This window comes from Euprymna scolopes, chromosome 1, assembly GCF_053919585.1.
Source record: "Euprymna scolopes isolate OS-2025 chromosome 1, ASM5391958v1, whole genome shotgun sequence".
NCBI lineage: Eukaryota > Metazoa > Mollusca > Cephalopoda > Sepiida > Sepiolidae > Euprymna > Euprymna scolopes.
Window position 1 is genome coordinate 74,765,311 of NC_136482.1, and position 18,544 is coordinate 74,783,854.

The following is an 18,544-nucleotide window of genomic DNA, read 5'->3' on the forward strand; positions in this document are numbered from 1 at the left end:
CCATCCTTAGACAGTGATGAACGCTTATATGCTATTTTTCTGGGAATCGCCCCAGACATGTCATAAATCCTCTTGATGTAGCGAGCTAAAAATAATAAACCACTTCAAGGTCAAAAACTAGTCAATGATTAGTGTTAGGGGCGTAAACTCCAACCAAAATGCACCAATACTTTTCCTTTTGTCAGAAACATCATACGTAGGATGTAAGGACAATTTTCAATTAAGAACAACGAGGGTAATTCAATGCCTACTTTTACTCTTTTTTACTTTAAAGAAAATCACAGACGTTAACTCAGAATAGTTAAGCGAATAAATAATGGGTAAAATATGTATTATATTCCTCACACAATTAAAAACGAATAACTTAAAGATATTTATGATTACTATACAATTTTTTTTACCTCAACCAATATAAACCAGTTTCTCTAAAGCAATTCTTGTTAACAATATTTTTAAATACCAAACATCAGTAAATTATTTGAAAATAAATTAAAATCTATAAACTCAATTGGCAGCTGAATAGCGCCCATCTTTTCAACATTATATATAAATGCATATATATTCTTCCTAATAATGATTCCTTTTGATCTGTTTTATTGTTCCTCCGTCTTAATTATTTACATATTAATATTATCTCTCGTCTTCCTCCATACGTAATTTATTACGCCATTCAGCTTAAGTAATATCATCAAGTGTACCATAATGTAAAATTACGCAGCATTTCGCCGGATTGAATAACTTTAGAATTATAAGATCGAGTGGATCTTCAGACGTTTTTATCATTTTAATGTCTGCACATAACAACGTGTTTCATTATATGACTTTAGTAGTTGAAACGTGGAACAGAAGAAATTTCATGTTACATGAAAGCAATATTTTTAAAACTAAAAGATGCTGTGAATTTTTAATATTTTCTATTGTTCTCTATATTAATAAAATATATCAATAATTCCCCAAAGGAAAAAAATAATAAAAAAAAACAAAACAACGATAGCTTGGCAAACGCCACATATAAATTTGCTATGATTGGACTCCTACTCACTACTTTTCGTAGGTTTTACACATATTTTTTAGTCGCGTTCATTTGTTATAATAAATTATTATATTTATTCCCCGGAGTGCCACAATCCAAACTACGTCGAACACCAGCGTAGTAGAAAATTTTTTCTACCTAATTATTATGTCTTTCCACAAACCACATCGTAACCGGGAACTTCTCAACAATCGTCACAAGTTTGTCCCGAACTATTTCTATTTGTTTCTTGCATAAATACATTTCAACTTAGTTTTTTCATTTCCTGGTCTAAAAATCCTTAAATATTAATTTTCCTCATTCTCATTTGTTACTCGTTTACGTTTTGGAAATAATTATTTATCAGTTTCTGTTAAATAGCTCGGAATTAGGCACGAAACAAGATGGTGTCACTGATCACACGAACATGATCATATTCCTTTACTATTGATTTACGATCCTGCCTTCTTCTCCGTCGAATCAAGAACGTTCTCACACAGGTAATGACCTTGTGTCTAATAGTTTAAAATAATATGGGTGATGGATAAGTGGTAATCAAGACAGAGACAAGAAGAGAGAAAAAGATAAAAAGAAGAAAAAGATAGAAAGAAAAATGGAGAAAGATATAAAAAGGTAAAAACAGAAAAATAGCGTTACACACACTTCTTAACTTCTTCCACTTGATTGTTCACAAACCGAACCAAGTCCGATAGTCCTGCTAGTCTTTAATAGTAGGGAAAACATTTTTAAAAAGGTAATAGCGACGAATAAAATAACAGTTTCAGTTACAGACATATAATCCTCGTTGTAATAAGATATATTGAATAGAATGAGTCTGGCTCTTGTTTAAATATAGGGCACTTTTATATATATATATCGTATTCTTAGCAGGTTGAGTTGTTTTTTTTAATTTTTTAGTCAGGTGTCCAACATTTTATTGAATCATATATATGTTTATATAAGTGAAAATGTGTTGATTTTTAAAGTGTGCTTGCTTTTTACCTCTTACGGTTTTGCCTTAAGCAAAATACACTTAGTATCTCACGAAATGTCATTTTCCATCCTTCACTTCACCGACTTCTACTTTCCGCACACTCGCCATCTTGTTAACTTGCTTAGATTTCGCTCGAAGGAACATTTGTCGATCCTTCCTCAATTGTGTCGTCCTCTTCACTTTTAGCCGCCTTCTCGGAGTCAGTTTTCACTTTCCTGCTTTATTTTGTGTGTTATTTTTTGTTCTTACAACGCATCGCTTTCAATCTTATGCCTCATTCAAAGTCTCACACGTCTTTGTCCTTTTTTTCAGCGTCTTCTACTCCCTTCCTATTTTTACTTGAGTAAATTATCAGGCAGACATATTTGCCTTGAGGCATTCGTATCCAGAAATGCTATTTTCTCCAGTTGTGTTCATCGGCCCTTAAGATATACGTACAATTAATCGGTTTATGGTCATAAAGTTTTCGGTTTATCATCGAGTGATGATTTTTGAAAAAGAAGAGAACTATTTTTTAAACAGACAAGGAGAAATCGATTGGAGACGCTATTATTTATTTAACACTATTTTTTCCATACGAAGCATAATCGCTTTCATAGCTATTGATATAAGCACTGCACATGTACAAATGTATCCAATTAATGAGATATTATACGACTGGTTATCTCGCATATTAGATAGCTATAACTGAGTTTTGCAGTTATGTCATTCAAACATTGTGAATGATAGGCCTACTAATAATATGCATAAACTCTGAACACGACACTCTAAATGCTCCCACCACCTTAATATCTATTTGCAATATATTATGGTAGATAACTTAACTAGGTTTCATTAGTGCGTGACATATAGCTATACTACATTGGCGTCGTTAAACCCGAAGTTGTTTGGTAAGTTTAAAAGGTTGTAAAAACTTATAAGTGTTGAAATAATAATAGAAAAGACAAATAAAGGGTAACTCTTATCCTCGAGTGGCCTTCGGGACTTGATAAGTGGTGATTCTTAAATGAACAAAAGCGCGAGGAAAGGAAAGCAGGCTTTATGAATTAAAAGGAAATTTACCAGCTCAGATTGACGCTTACCGATACACCTGCTATCTAGGAGTGAAAACTATTCAAGACTATTCTCTCTCATATCATGATTACACTTAGGTTTTTTGAAAGAACAAAAACATAGGTTTACCCATCCCCACGATTGGAAGAAAAAGTTTTCGTTGAAAATTCCGATTACAAACGGTTCTATAAACGTTTTGATTGGCGGTTCAACTTTATGAGCAATAGGCAGAAAACACAACATATATCTAGGAGTTGAATAATTCCCAGAAAAATATAATAGACAAATCTACAACACGAACGGTCGCTCGAGGATATCGTATCTGAATATCCATTTAGGAATAAATAAGGGACAACAATGAATTAAAAAAGAAATATTAAAATGTAACGTTTAGGGAAAATATAAAACAAAAATTCGATTACCCAAACTTTGGAGGGCATTCTTAAAGTAATGTTTCTTATCATTTATTTCGCTCGAATGAATCCGAGTGAATTGCAAATTGCATTATCATTGCTGAACTCCTGTGTTCATGACCTAAAATCTCATTTTTCTGATGCGGATATTGACAGTCTGGAACTCAAAAACAAAAACAAAAAAAAAGTAACGCCTTCCATTGACGTTCCTCAGAAGAAGGGATGCCTCATTGAATTCCTGGCCGGATTGCATTAAGCATGACTTTGTAGAAGAATTCTAGAACACCAAATGTTGCTCGTTTAAATGGCACTACTTCGTCTGCGTAGCTCTTTAATTTTTGGAGTTAAAACTAGTATGCTTCTGGGATGGCTCTCGTACAAATCACGTTTGGGGCCAGCGACCCTCCAATTTTGACCCGTTTTGAAAAAAATCACTTGTTCCCATCTATTTACATATAAATGAAGGTAATAAGCCACTTTTGGCATTTATTTGAAAAAAATTGTTTCTATAGCCTACCCCTACTAGTATGCTTCTGGGATGACTCTCGTACAAATTCAAGAAAGATATTCAGGTCGATAAAAAATAATGAGGATAGAATGTATAAAACAAGGCAGAGTAAAATTAGAAATCAATAAACAGAAATGATTGGAAAACCTGAAGAGAAGTGAATGAAAACTTAATAATAATAATAAAAAACTTACCAAATAAATACATTAATAAAAAATAAACACGATAATCGATTATATAAAGGAACAAGAGTGAAGAAAGGTTAAGGAAAAACAAAAACAACAAAAAAAATCATAAAATCCCCATAATCTGATTGTAGAAGAAAATCTACATTAGAACTGATGGAAGCATCTCTTGCAGGTGTTTTCAAATATTCTGACGCACCTGCTACAGCTAAGTTACCATGGAAGAGACAATAATCAGAGACAGAGCAACGGAGGAAACATATCTCGAGATAGTGTTTGTACGTTAACTGATGACTACAAATTTGAAAATGGAAGCCAGGTGGCGTTACTGTCAAAAATAATATAGAGTATTAATAGACAATTATTTTTGACCAGTAAAATAATTTGACACCCGACTATATATGCCCATTGATAATACAGATATCACCAACTCGTAAAGTCAAGAAATCTCCGGTTCTGTAACAAAAGATAATCCCTCAGACATAAGTCAGTCATATAATCCAAATAAATACCGTATATATTTGAGCACAATAGGATACAAAATGGGTAATATATATATATATATATATATATATATATATATATATATATATATATATATATATATATATATATATACATATATATATATGCAAATACCCGGCGTTGCAAACCAGACACTTTGGAAATACGTCATAACCACGTGAGTGAAAAAAATAGCAATACTTTTTCTTCAACGTCAACAACAACAAAAAACATATAACTTTGATTTTTCGCAACGAAATAAAATAACAGATATTTTATACTGGATCGGAGAATAAAATACATACATGCAATAGGCGTTTTTTGCATGTAAAACATCCCGTCTAAAGTTCATTACAGAATATTTATCAGGGACAGTCCACTATAGCATAAACAGTTTTTTTTTTTTTATGAAATAAGCGGCTTTTACCGAAAAATTGGCAGTTTAGCTAGGGAGTTACGAGCATTCCTACCTGACCTGACTCATGTCAAGTCAGCGTTTCCTATCTATAGGTGGGCGGGGGTGGCAGAATGCGATGCACACTCCACTTACTGCCGCCTGCCTCTTGAATCCCATCTCATAACCTGCCACTCCAGTTACTGAATCTGCTTCAACTCCGGTGAATTTCCAGCAACTCCAGTTAGCTCCTGCAGCTTTCAGCGCCTCTACTGCACTACTACCACGAAGCCAACGCCTCCAGTTCACTCCAGTAGCGACTCCAGTCATTCCGACAGCGACTCCAGCGTCTCCAGCGCCCCCAACTTATTCCTGCAACTCCAGCGCTTCCAGCTATCAGCTCCTGTCGTCCATTGATGTCCAGCGCTTACTGACATCCATCTCCATTTTTCCAGTGCCCGCTGTTATATCCATCTACCTGCTCCAGTTCCCACTGACATCTAACTACCCGTTTCAGTGTTCACTGACGCGAAACAACCCGTTTTCAGTACCCACTGACGTCCAACTACTCGCTTTCTCTTACCACCGACGTCCAGCTGCACATTCCAGACCCTTCTAACGTCTAGCTATCAGTTACCAACTCAGGCACCATCTATACGATCAAGATCGACCCGAGTTGTCATCCTTCTTTGCTATTGCCATCACTTGCCTTGCCGTGACATCTTCACGCCTTTCGCCCCTTCGCAACACAATTTCTGATATTAACTTTCTTAATATAAATTTACGAAAGGTTCGTTTTCGTGTTCCGTGAAAATTTAGTGACGTCATCAAACCTAATAGACTAAAATATCAATAACAAAAGCATCTACCTCTTACTATGCATCTTTGTTAACAGTTCATTTCTAATCTGTTTCAATATTTAATATCATTAAATAAATATTCAATTTTGGTTTTCTCTAATGAACATATGTAGTAATCGCAAATCATTAACATCTGGTAGTTAATTCTCAGCAGGCAAATCAGCTGTTAGTTGTTTTTATCTTTTTAAATATTCAGATAAAGCGATAGAAATTGAACTCTGTGTTTACTTTTGGCAGCTTTGTAACTATCGTTTTCCTTATTTTTTCCTTTAGTCATTGCATTTAGTGTACGGTTTTTCTGACATCGAAGAATTATTATCTTTTAGATTAGCATCTTTGGCTTATTTTTAATATTGGAACTCGTCACATCAAGTGCCTTTCCTGTTGCGTTTTGCATAAAAAACATTCGAATGCTTAAATAGTCATAAACGGTATGACCGTAGTCGGATATTGCATAACAAAGTTACAAAGTATTCACGCTAAACTTTTTGCTTATAAAAAATCTAATACAGAACACAAGAATCAGGGAAACCCTAAAGACATGATTCCTAAACTTTAAAACAGATCACATTCAAAAGGGACTCGATAAAACGAACACAAATAAGAAAGAACAAAATATGCTTAAATATTCTATCGTTTTTCCCAAGAGGTCTAAACGTTTTGAAACGTCTTTTTTTCCAGACAGAAAAGCGTTGTTTAAGGAAATTTAAACGAATTCCTAAATGTTTCAATGATTTGAAGAATATATATTGAATCATTTTAAACAATAATTAACAGAACATATGAATTCGCATGTAGATGTAGAAAGGTTTTTACCCGCTACTTTATTGTCTTTACATAATTTTCGGACTATTAACTTCACAAAAGCTTGTTTTATACAGTAAATAAAGTTTGTCTTTTATTTTCGGTGGATATTTTCTCCGTTTTAATTTGTACGTTGAACAGTTACAAAATCTTGAATTACCATATGCTATATTAAAAAAAAAATCTCCTCCTGTTTTCTGTTGGATGTGTCCTACTTTGAACGCTTTAATGAACGGGTGGTGTGGTAAGTAGGTTAGATTATGTGTGTTTCTTTAAACACACATCTGATTTGAACATGTTACTGTAATACCATCACCTAAACAACGGTTCAGTAAATAAATAAAGGGTCAGTTCATCATTATCATTATTATTATTATTATTATTATTATTATTATTTTTATTACTATTATTATTATTAGCTAACAAGGAGCTTTCACACAGGTCATAAAGTAATTCTCCTTGAGAACAACCTGTGGTTTTCCCTGTAAGTTGAGTCTCCCCAGATATCCAGTATTCGCCAGCTCTTTCGATAGCATTTGTAAATGAATTTTTATTATCGCAACAGCTACTTACCATTGGTTTCGTGCTTTATCTCTGTAGTAGCTCGTATGGCCTGCGCATGTGGATCATGAAAGGACAGCGAATTCTTTGTGTAAAATCTGATATATATATATATATATATATATATATATATATATATATATATAGAGAGAGAGAGAGAGAGAGAGAGAGAGAGGGGGGGAGATGTGCGTGTGCATAAAATTTACTATCGCATGTTAATGAATTCTGAGTAATACTTATTTCATTGGAGAAAAACCAAAATTAAATATTTATTTAATGATATTAAATTGGAATTTTAAAGGACATATTTTTCCAGAAAGAATATTAACTGCGTCATATCTTTTGTTTTAATTATTAACAGTTATATGACGTTATTAAAAATCTTCCTCTCTTTAACAATGAAAGCTCGTCCACCTCTTTTGAATTTCAACGTCTTTTCCGTTTCGGAAATGGAATTGCGTCACACTTTTCACAAGAACATTTTCAAATATTTTTACTGATGGTTTTGTTTTCTAAATCACATTCATCCAGAGAAAGTCTTGAAATAAAGACGAAACGTTGATGAAAACATAATACGGTTTGTTCCTTTTTTATTTCTCTATTCGTCGGAATACTATTTCCATTATTCTCTCATAGTGTGTGCGTGTCTGTGTTTTGGACGTGAATGTGCTGGGATCTAATATTGAGATATATATGGCAGAATCTACTTGCGACCACAGAATGCTATAATAAGTATAGGGGTTTATGCTTCATCGCTCTATCGGGCAAATGTTGCATGGAAAATTGCCGGCGATGTAAGAATTATACAATCATTATAAAACACCTGGAATAGATATTACACCTTATGACCTGGACAACCAACTTATCGTAATAGGGAAATATCTCATACAAGATAGTAAATTTTGCACACAGTCTGAGACACTACAGAATAAACCGTTATAATTGAAATACATAATTAAAAGTTACATACGATTAATTACTTATAATTGTAAGTCAGCATTGTGTTTTCCAGGAAAGAAATGCTGATCAAATTTTTAAATCAAATGCGTAGGAGATACGTTTGAAAGCCAAATTAAAACGCAATATAATGAAAATAAAGAAATATTTATTGGTTTGAATTTGATATTTCGAGAAATACACCCAATCCTCAGAAATTTTATAGATTTTTCTTTTCTTTGTATTGCCGTGATTTTTTATATTTACAAGGTGGTCACCACTTATCAAGGCCCACAAGAGACTCAGCCATAAGGGTTATTGTAAGTACAGTACGTTAGTGTGGATATTTAATGAAGTGCCTACTTAAGAGGGAGGTTCATCAGGATTTGTTTACGTTGAACTTGAAGATATCCAAGTTGTAGTCAGGAGGGAAGCAGACAGACGGAACATAGTTCCATAGGCGTGCAGTTCTAAGAAAGAAGCTTTGTTCATGGAATCTACGTTTTGATTTAGGAATAGATAAAGAGTGGGGAAAGTTTTTGACAGTGGATTCAGCTAGACGGGTGTTTTTCAGTGGGTTAGTGGGTTATATTCTTGTTTATCTATTTTATAAAAGTTTCTACTTTATCTGCTTTTACAAAGATTTTATTAGAGTTGATTGTGTTTCTAATAATTTTGTGTAATTTCCGTTGGAAATTGTTAGGTTGATTGTGGAATTCTAAGTTTTTAATTACGTTTAAAAGGTAATTTTCAAAGTTTATTAAAAGGTCTACTGTTTTCGCATTTTTAAGGGTTTTAAAACCATAGGATTCTTTTTTGTTTACGTTTTCATTTTTAAGGAAGAAATTAGCTCGCTATCGCATTCGGCGTATTAGTTCATCTGTTTTTTTAATTAATTTAATAATATAGCTATGCTTGCTAGGTGTGGGGATGTTTTTAGCGATGTTTCGAAATTAACTCTTTCCATATCTATTTTTAACGTGGTGAAATAAATTCTTTTGAGAGTGCTCAACTGTTTCAGGGGCAAAGTATAACTACTTCATTTAATCACATAAAGTTAATATACGAAAGTATAAATTTATGCGTAAAATTTAAGTATTTACTTAAAAGTGCTCAATACGTAGGTAGAGCTAGTTTGTAGTTTATAAAATATATATGGATATATATGTATGTATATATATAAAAAGGCTGGATGCTATACAGAGATATCTTCACAAGAATAGATGTTTGTTATCACGTTTTAAATGTAGTTGAGGTAAAAAAAAAACATTCTGGGAAAAATAAAGGTTCCTGAGTGCAAAACCAAAGTTAATATAGAGTTAAATAGCTAAGAATGATGTACATTAGATGTGATGAATGATTCAAATCTGGCAAACAAATCTGGAATCTAATATTCTACACTAGAAACACATTTTTAGAAATAAAGATCCTGGATTACTAGATAAGAAATTTAGATCTATAATTAGGATTAACAAAGACTAGCAATAATTTTTCAAAACTGGAACATATTTTTAGTCATATTAATTGCGAAATGGTTGATACCGTTTCCAGATAAATAAAATAGCTTAACAAAAATTAGCAATATGAATTTTACAAAATTAGTAATTAAAGAATGGGGATTAATTGATACTGTTTTTAGATCAGTAAAACTTGAAAATCCTAGCTTTTTATATAATACACTTATTCTAAACGATTAAATGAAAAAACAACAAAGTTAAACCGCACTGTTCTTGGAGTAAAACGTACATAGAGCTAAAGATTAGGTTTATTATTAAAATACTTATTAATGGATATGTATTTTAGATAAGTATTTAAGAACTTAATTCCTAAATTGTTATTTTGTATTAAAGCTACGCATAACCCCAGAAAATTACGGTTAGATGGAAAACGTTGGCTTAATCTATGGTAATAAAATTAGTATCATGGTTAAGATATGCGTTACGAACTTAAATTTTCGATAGGTTAGCCTAGTTTTAATTGATTTTGATTAATTAATAAATAAATAAATCATAAATGCATCTTATGAATTCACCAAACTAGAAACATTGAACGGCCTTATTCATCTTTATGAATACTTATTAAGATTTTGGTAACTTATAATTTCAACTATATCTTTAAAAGTTCGAACTTACAGGTTATCTCCCTTTCTACATCTTAAATATCTGAACAAAAAAAAATGAAAAAAAGAATTTTAAAACATTGAGATCCTTAATTTTAAATGAAGAACGATAATGAACTAAGTATAAATGGAAAACGATAATGAACTAAGTATAAAGTAATGTTAAACTTTATTTCCTTATTGACCTTTCTTAAATCACATAAATAGCTTAGCAGATCATTTTGTAAATAAACAAAGGAAATTCTTGATACGAAACTAACATAGAATCGGAACGATTTAACTTAGTTGATTATTCCGGATGAAAAAAAAACAATAAAAATAAGCTAAATTAAATAAAGAAATATAGAAGTTTAATTTAAGAAACCAATGAATAGTATTAATCAAACATATTAAATAGCCATAGGTAATTAGTGGTAACATCGGGTGATATTTAGTTTTTTTTTTTAATAGAGATACGAAAATAGGTAAATATATAAATCTTAAAAAAATATCTTGCAAGGATGTGATTGATGTAAAATAGTTTCGCTTGTTTTCTTTTCCTTATAAGGGAAATGTTTTCCATATTTTTTTTATTGTTAAACTGTTTTTTTATTCAATAAGTCTGAAGAAAGGCTGTTCTTGGGAAAATTTTCAAACGACATAATGTAGGAAGTTGTCCGAACGGTCTTGAAACAATTGTAATTAACAATGAAATACGCTATTTGAGGCTATCAACCCATTCTTTGATGCCTTGGTTTTTGTTTATGATCATTTTAATTTTGTAGCTTACAATTTAAGCCATCTCTTTATAGCTTAAAATTTATTGGTATATGAACGATTACTGAATTATATAAACCCAATAAAATTCGGAATACTACAAATAGGACTATATATATATATATATATATATATATATATATATATATATATATATATATATATATATATATATTTCATAATGTTTTTAGGGATACAAAATTTAAATATTGCAATTTGGAAGGGAAGACTTTTATGATTCACGATTAAAAGTAAATTTGTACATATATATATATATATATATATATATATATATATATATTCCTTTAATCTTTTCTCCAAAAAGGGGGGAAAAGGGGGAACAGGAGAGGAAAGAAGAAGAAATGGGGAGCCAGCTGACCGGTTTCGACCCTCGCTTCTCAAAGGTGTATCGAGGGAATTTTGAAAACAAAGAATGAAAAAGCGATTAAAATTGCGTTTTATTCAATTTACGTGGAGGAATAAAAAGTGGGAAAACGATTAAAATAAAACAGCGTTATGGTCGAATACCCTAGAGATTAATCACGTTCAAACCCAGGAGACATGCCGTTTGCTTGCAAAGGGAAGGTTTTCTAAGTCGAACTTGAATAGTCTCGAAGATCTTAAGGTGATATAGTGAGTGAACAAAAGAGTCCGTGCTACAGATTTAGAGACGGGTTTTTAAGCAAATGATCCGTAATTGAAGATCCATATGTGTTAGTAACAACGTCCGTTGCCTGGTAGGTTCCATTTCTAATTTTACTGGGTGCATGTTGTTGGATTCTTCCATCTAATCTTAATGTCGTTCGACCCAAGTAGCTGGCACCGCAACCACATTCAAAATTCTAAATAAAGTTACTATTATGGTGGGGGTGTAGAACGTCTGTTCGAGAAGATGCTAATAAATCTCGTAGAGAACATAACACGCACATTGGCAGCAAAATAACATCCATGAACTACTGAACTTATTTGTTTGGCAAATTTCTCACTTACTGTACCTAACCAAGGCAAATGAAGATAAATTGGACATTTGGCCACTATATTCTCTTTATTTTGAAAGAATTCAGCCAATTTCCTTTGAATAACTGACCTAATCACATCTAGTGGGTACCCGTTTTGGATAAAGTATCCGTAATTGTTTCCAATTCCTTATCTAATTTTAACTTGGAACAAATCATAAGGGCACGATGTGTTAGGGTCCAAATTAGATATATCTTACGTTTTTTAGGGCAAAATGAATCCCAACGAGTGTAGAATCATGTAATTGTTGGTTTACGGTATATAGATGTATGGTAACTAAATGGCGTTTTTATTACCAATACATCAAGGAAAGGTATGGATGAATTGCATTCCCTCATAGGTGTACTTTAACGCGGGATTCATTCCATTGAGTAAGGAGAAAAAGGTGTTTGCTTCCGTTTGGTTATTAAATTAACAGAATGTATCGTCAACATATCGGGAATACACTAATGGTTTTATGGGTCCAAATAGTAAGCGCTCTTCATAGAACTCCACAAAAATATTCGCCATGGTCGGTACTGAGCCCATGGCCACACCATCTTTTTGCCGATACATAATATTGTTGAAACAAAATTCCACAGATGTCGTGGAAAATTTCATAAGTTCAGTAAAGATGTTTTCAGGAATAGGCGGAGGGGATATCCGGCCCCGATATAAAAATCTGCACACGTATCTATAGTTTCCAAAACAGGGACACAAGTAAAAAAAATTTCTAATGTCATAAGAGCACATAAATCTATTAACAACCTTTCATTTTTAATAAAACAAGCAAAATAAAAATGAATCTTTAAGACAATATTTACTATAATGTTGTAAAACAGGTTGTAAAATGTCAAAAATTCATTGTGAGACCCTGTGTTGCGATGACCCTACCATGGAGAGAATGGGCCTTAATGGGATATCCACTTTATGGGTTTTAGAGAGACTATATAACCTTGGGCGGATAGATCCATAGGGTCTTATCTCACTAGCTACGTTCGTCGGTAGTACACCGTTTTTGACCCACTTGACCAGTTTCTTTTGGAATTTGGTATCCAATCAGTGCATCCTGGGTTTGAACGTGATTAATCTCTAGGGTATTCGACCATAACACTGTTTTATTTTAATCGTTTTCCCACTTTTTTTCCTCCGCGTAAATTGAATAAAACGCAATTTTAATCGCTTTTTCATTCTTTGTTTTCAAAATTCCTTCAATACACCTTTGAGAAGCAAGGGTCGAAACCGGTCAGCTGGCTCCCCATTTCTCTTTCTTTTCTCTTCTGTTTTTCTTCTTTCCCCTTTTTGGAGAGAAGATTAAAGGAATTTATATATATATATATATATATATATATATATATATATATATATATATATATATATATATATATATAAACACGTGTCTGCTGGGAGAATCTGTGAGGATTACAATAATAGTGCGATACATATAACAATATAGATAAATAGGTCGTTCACCCTTATCTCAGTGCTTTTCTCCTTAAGAAAATTCAGAGAATTAGCCTGCCTATAGATGTTATTGGCATCTTATTCACCACAACAATGCGACCAACAGTCTGAAATAAATCCGGCCCCCAAAACAGCCATATTTTCCTGATATTTCTTCTTATTTCTATTATATTTCAAGATTTGCGTGTATTCACTTTGCAATCTTAGACTGATATGGTTCATTATTGAAGTTCTTTTGTTCGACACATCGTCCATGATCATTTCAATTCTTATTCAATTGTCCATTACTAAAATATTTAAAAATCGATTGCTGCAATATTGATCGAAAACGATCTATTCATTTTTCTCTTTCTACTATGAATGCACTATTCCGTTCACTTTAAAGTAAGGTATCGGGTTTAGCACATTTCTATTGCTCACCGGCTTCTTTAAAACGATGAACGTGTACCCCACAACAGTTCCAGTAATAACGCATCCTCATACTGAAGAGTTCATTATACAGGGTCTACTTTATACTTATTTAAATACACGTGTAGTATTATTGGCACGAATAATTTAATGGCTGGTGCAGAAATGTTTAATAACCGTATGCCAAACAAAACTGATTAAAATGAACGATGTAGAGAAAGTGCATCAAAGAACAAAGAAATAATTTTAAGGATACGTCAACATGCAAATTAATCTAAACCAATTTTGAACAATACTTTTTTTTTGCCCGGTTCACACCTAACAAGGCATAACGTCACTTGGTTGTAAGGAACTACTATTTTAGGACCATGTCTAGGAATCATTAACAAGATGTTGGTTTACGCTACATTTAAATATATGCCGCAATATGAAACTTGAAAACTACAACTTAAGTAAGATTGCATTATAATCAGAAGGACTTGTTTGAGATTATTTGCATTTTTATTTGAAGGAACAAGCAACAGCCATAACTCGTGGCACAGGAAGCAAAATCTTTATCATACGATACGTATATCATCGATGAAAAATCGGGTTACCTTTAAATGAGCCAGGATATTTATACGAAGACATCCCTCATAAAGCGAGGAGTTGGTGTATTCTATTTATAAAATTAAATCGTTAAAAACCTAAAAGTGTAAAATTAACACAGTAATAGAAACGATTGTATTGTTTCTTTTTAGATAACTATACGTATATAGCAATGATTCTATTAAAAGCAAGAATGCTTACAATGCGAACCATAATTGTTCATATGCAAATTGCAAGAAAAGAATCCAATTCTTTCGAATTGAGAAATTCTACTTTTAACAGGCGAGCATTTTACATCTAATATCCGACTGTAAATGTTTTCCGACTGTAAATATTATTTATTCATATGCATAAAATAAAGCAGATATGGTAATGTGAAAAAATAATCCTGGCATTGATTAGAGTGATGGTATGGGAAGGATCTTTATAACATTAAGGACATGCCGTGTATCGCATATTTGTTTTTCTTTTGGTTAAAACCTAAAAAGGTATGTTCGATCTCTAAAAGAAAGCAACATTAATCTGCTCACAAGTGAATACAAATTGTAAGCCCATAAATTATATATAATATACTAGAAATGCGTTCGGCGTTGCCCAGTCGTAACATACTATTAGATGTATTTTTATTTATTCAGATTTCATTATTATAATAATTACAGAACCTAGTATCTATTAATATGTGGAACCAATATATAAAAGTGGTCGCCCGGCATGGGGCAGTCGTAAAATAAGCTTAAATATGACATTTTATTGTGGCATTTTATATGACATTTCGTATTGTATTGATTATTATACTGTACCCAATAGTGATTTCAATAGTAAAAAAAACAACAAAAAAACATAAATAGTACTTAGTTTGAATCGAAACAATACATATAGTTCTCTATCCTTATTTGTAATTATATTACCTAAATCTGCACGCATACAAAACATTAAAATAACGTTGTTTAACCTATAAATGCATATTTGTACATTACTAGCTTAGCCGACTTACGCCTGACAAGTTCAAATTCATTCACTTTTGACCCCTTGGCTACTATTTCTACCGATTAAAGATCAAATCAAATTTATTTCTATTCTAATACCAGGTTTCAAGAATGTAGACAAAAAAATGAACGTGTTTGGTAGAGACATGTAATTAATGGTAATTGAGACTTTTAAGTCCATGAATTTTAACACGGAAAATGATATTGAATATTATTAGCATAATGTTATTTAAAAGTCCGTACGTAGTAAAAAGAGTTCGTATTTATGGTTTCCAATTAGTCTAGTTATTATTTGGAAGTAGTTTGTACCGAAATTTTCGAAACTAATTCAACGTGCTGATACCGAAGACCCGAAGCTAAAAGTTTGCGTTCCAAGAGAAGAATTGCTGATGTTGAAGACGTGGATTAGTAACAAAGTTAAGATGCTCGCAAAGCTCAAACGCAACTTTTTCTTATTAAATTTAGGATAGTTTCGCGACTGCCGGAAATATTGTTTTTGATTAGTTAAATCCCAATCGAAATAGAATATTTGCTCTAATCAGTGCCAAGTAATGCAAAAATCTTAGTCATTATTTTGCTGCGACTGTTGTCGTTGGTATAGAAAAACTAATAATATTTTGATTATGTAAACGCTAATTTTTGTTATTGAACTATATGTTTGCGATAGAAATCGAACTCAAATATCATAAAAATATTAAAGTATTTAAATGACATTGAAATCGTCTCAAATATGAGAAATCCCAAGGATCAGATGTAACTTGCATGTAATTAAAATCTCATAATAATCAGATGTAACATGCATGCAATTAAAATCTCATAATAATCAGATATGACCTGCATGGAATTGAAATCTCGTAATAATCAGATGTGACCTGCATGCAATTAAAATCTCCTAATAATCAGATGTGACCTGCATGCAATTAAAATCTCATGATAATCAGATGTGACCTGCATGCAATTAAAATCTCATGATAATCAGATGTGACCTGCATGCAATTAAAATCTCATGATAATCAGATGTGACCTGCATGCAATTAAAATCTCATGATAATCAGATGTGACCTGCATGCAATTAAAATCTCATGATAATCAGATGTGACCTGCATGCAATTAAAATCTCATGATAATCAGATGTGACCTGCATGCAATTAAAATCTCATGATAATCAGATGTGCCCTGCATGCAATTAAAATCTCATAATAATCAGATATGACCGGCATGGAATTAAAATCTCGTAATAATCAGATGTGACCTGCATGCAATTAAAATTTAATAATAATCAGATGTGACCTGCATGCAATTAAAATCTCATGATAATCAGATGTGACCTGCATGCAATTAAAATCTCATAATAATCAGATATGACCTGCATGGAATTAAAATGTCGTAATAATCAGATGTGACCTGCATGCAATTAAAATCTCATGATAATCAGATGTGACTTGCATGGAATTAAAATCTCATAATAATCAGATGTGACCTGCATGCACTTAAAATATCATGATACTCAGAGATAAACTATTTTTGTACAAGTTTATATTTCTTACATCAACTCATTTATACAAAAACGAAAGAAAACAAAAACAATACACACACGAAAACACATATGTTCTGTGGATTTTTATTTCCTATTTTCTAAATTATCCGATGTGTATTCCGATAACTTCCATATATTTCATATCCTATATTTGTAGAAGCATTTTCGCTTTAATTTTTAACACATCACCATGCGGGGGTCAGTCTTGCTGGTACTCATCTACTTTCTTTTGATTTACAATAGATAGTATTTACTAACACGAAAATGAATGTCTATATTAAGACACATGAGTGTACACGATGGCATGAAATAGGCATGCAGAATACAAATAGATAAACGCTAACGATTTGTTAGTGTATATATATATATATATATATATATATATATATATATATATATATATAAAATAATATTTTAGACTTTTTTTTCAATAATTCTATTATGATATGTTTAGCTTTACTTCGGATGCTTTATGCAATTCTTAGTTTTTATAGTGGTACAAGTGTTAGAATTCTGTGTTATTGACTAACATATTTAGGGATAAATTATATATATATATATATATATATATTGTGCTATTAGCACTAATACATATACTATCACAATGAAACATCATAATATATTTTTTTTTTGAAATGGCAACTTTTAATATCTACAGACGCGAGTTTTTATGCTTTCACAAACAACAGTGTAAAAGGTGGTAACTGCTCAGCGGGAGAAACGAACTCATTTACAAAGCCACTCTCAATTTTGTCTGTTTGCATTCGTAAAAAATAGTCGGAGAATATTGTATTTGCGCTAAACTTGACCGTTTGTTCCTTAATTCCCTAAAGAAACTAAAACTTTAACTTCTTAAACGGCTTATATATATATATATATATATATATATATATATATATATATACACACACATATATATATATGCATATGTTTATGTATGTATACTATAAAAAAGTATTCAGCATAAACGTGCTAAATATAAAATTGTTATGTATCAAGATTCACATAAAGCTAACTCGTAACCATGATGAGCATCTAAGAGTTAAACACCTGCTTCTTTGTAGCGTGTTCATTTTAAATATACGTTTATACAAAACACTACTGTGTTTTGTCCTGAAGAACATATTATACATATGTATAATAGATTATGAATAGATAATTCATATATATATATATATATATAGTTTTTGCTTGCTTCTGTATTTATCATAGTTTTAATCTCTCTCTGATCGGATAGAGAAAAGGTTGATTTTTCCTACTAATCTACACACTGTGTTTGTATATCTCTACTATTAAATATAAGTAACTTAGTGTGTGTGTGTGTGTGTGTGTGTGAGTTGTGCCTGAGCATATCTTTTGAGGATTACACACAAAGGTAATTTATATGTCTGGCAGTTTTCTTAGATATGTTTTATGCATGAAATTCATCCGATAAGTATCGAAAATCGATGTATGATGTTATATAA

At 31.9% G+C, this 18,544-nt stretch overlaps 1 protein-coding gene across 1 annotated transcript in view; it reads right to left on the reverse strand.

Annotated features, from left to right (window-relative positions):
• Positions 1 to 18,544, reverse strand: part of LOC145242098 (glutamate receptor 2-like) — a 1,575,989-nt gene that overhangs the window by 1,243,287 nt on the left and 314,158 nt on the right. The window lies entirely within an intron of this gene.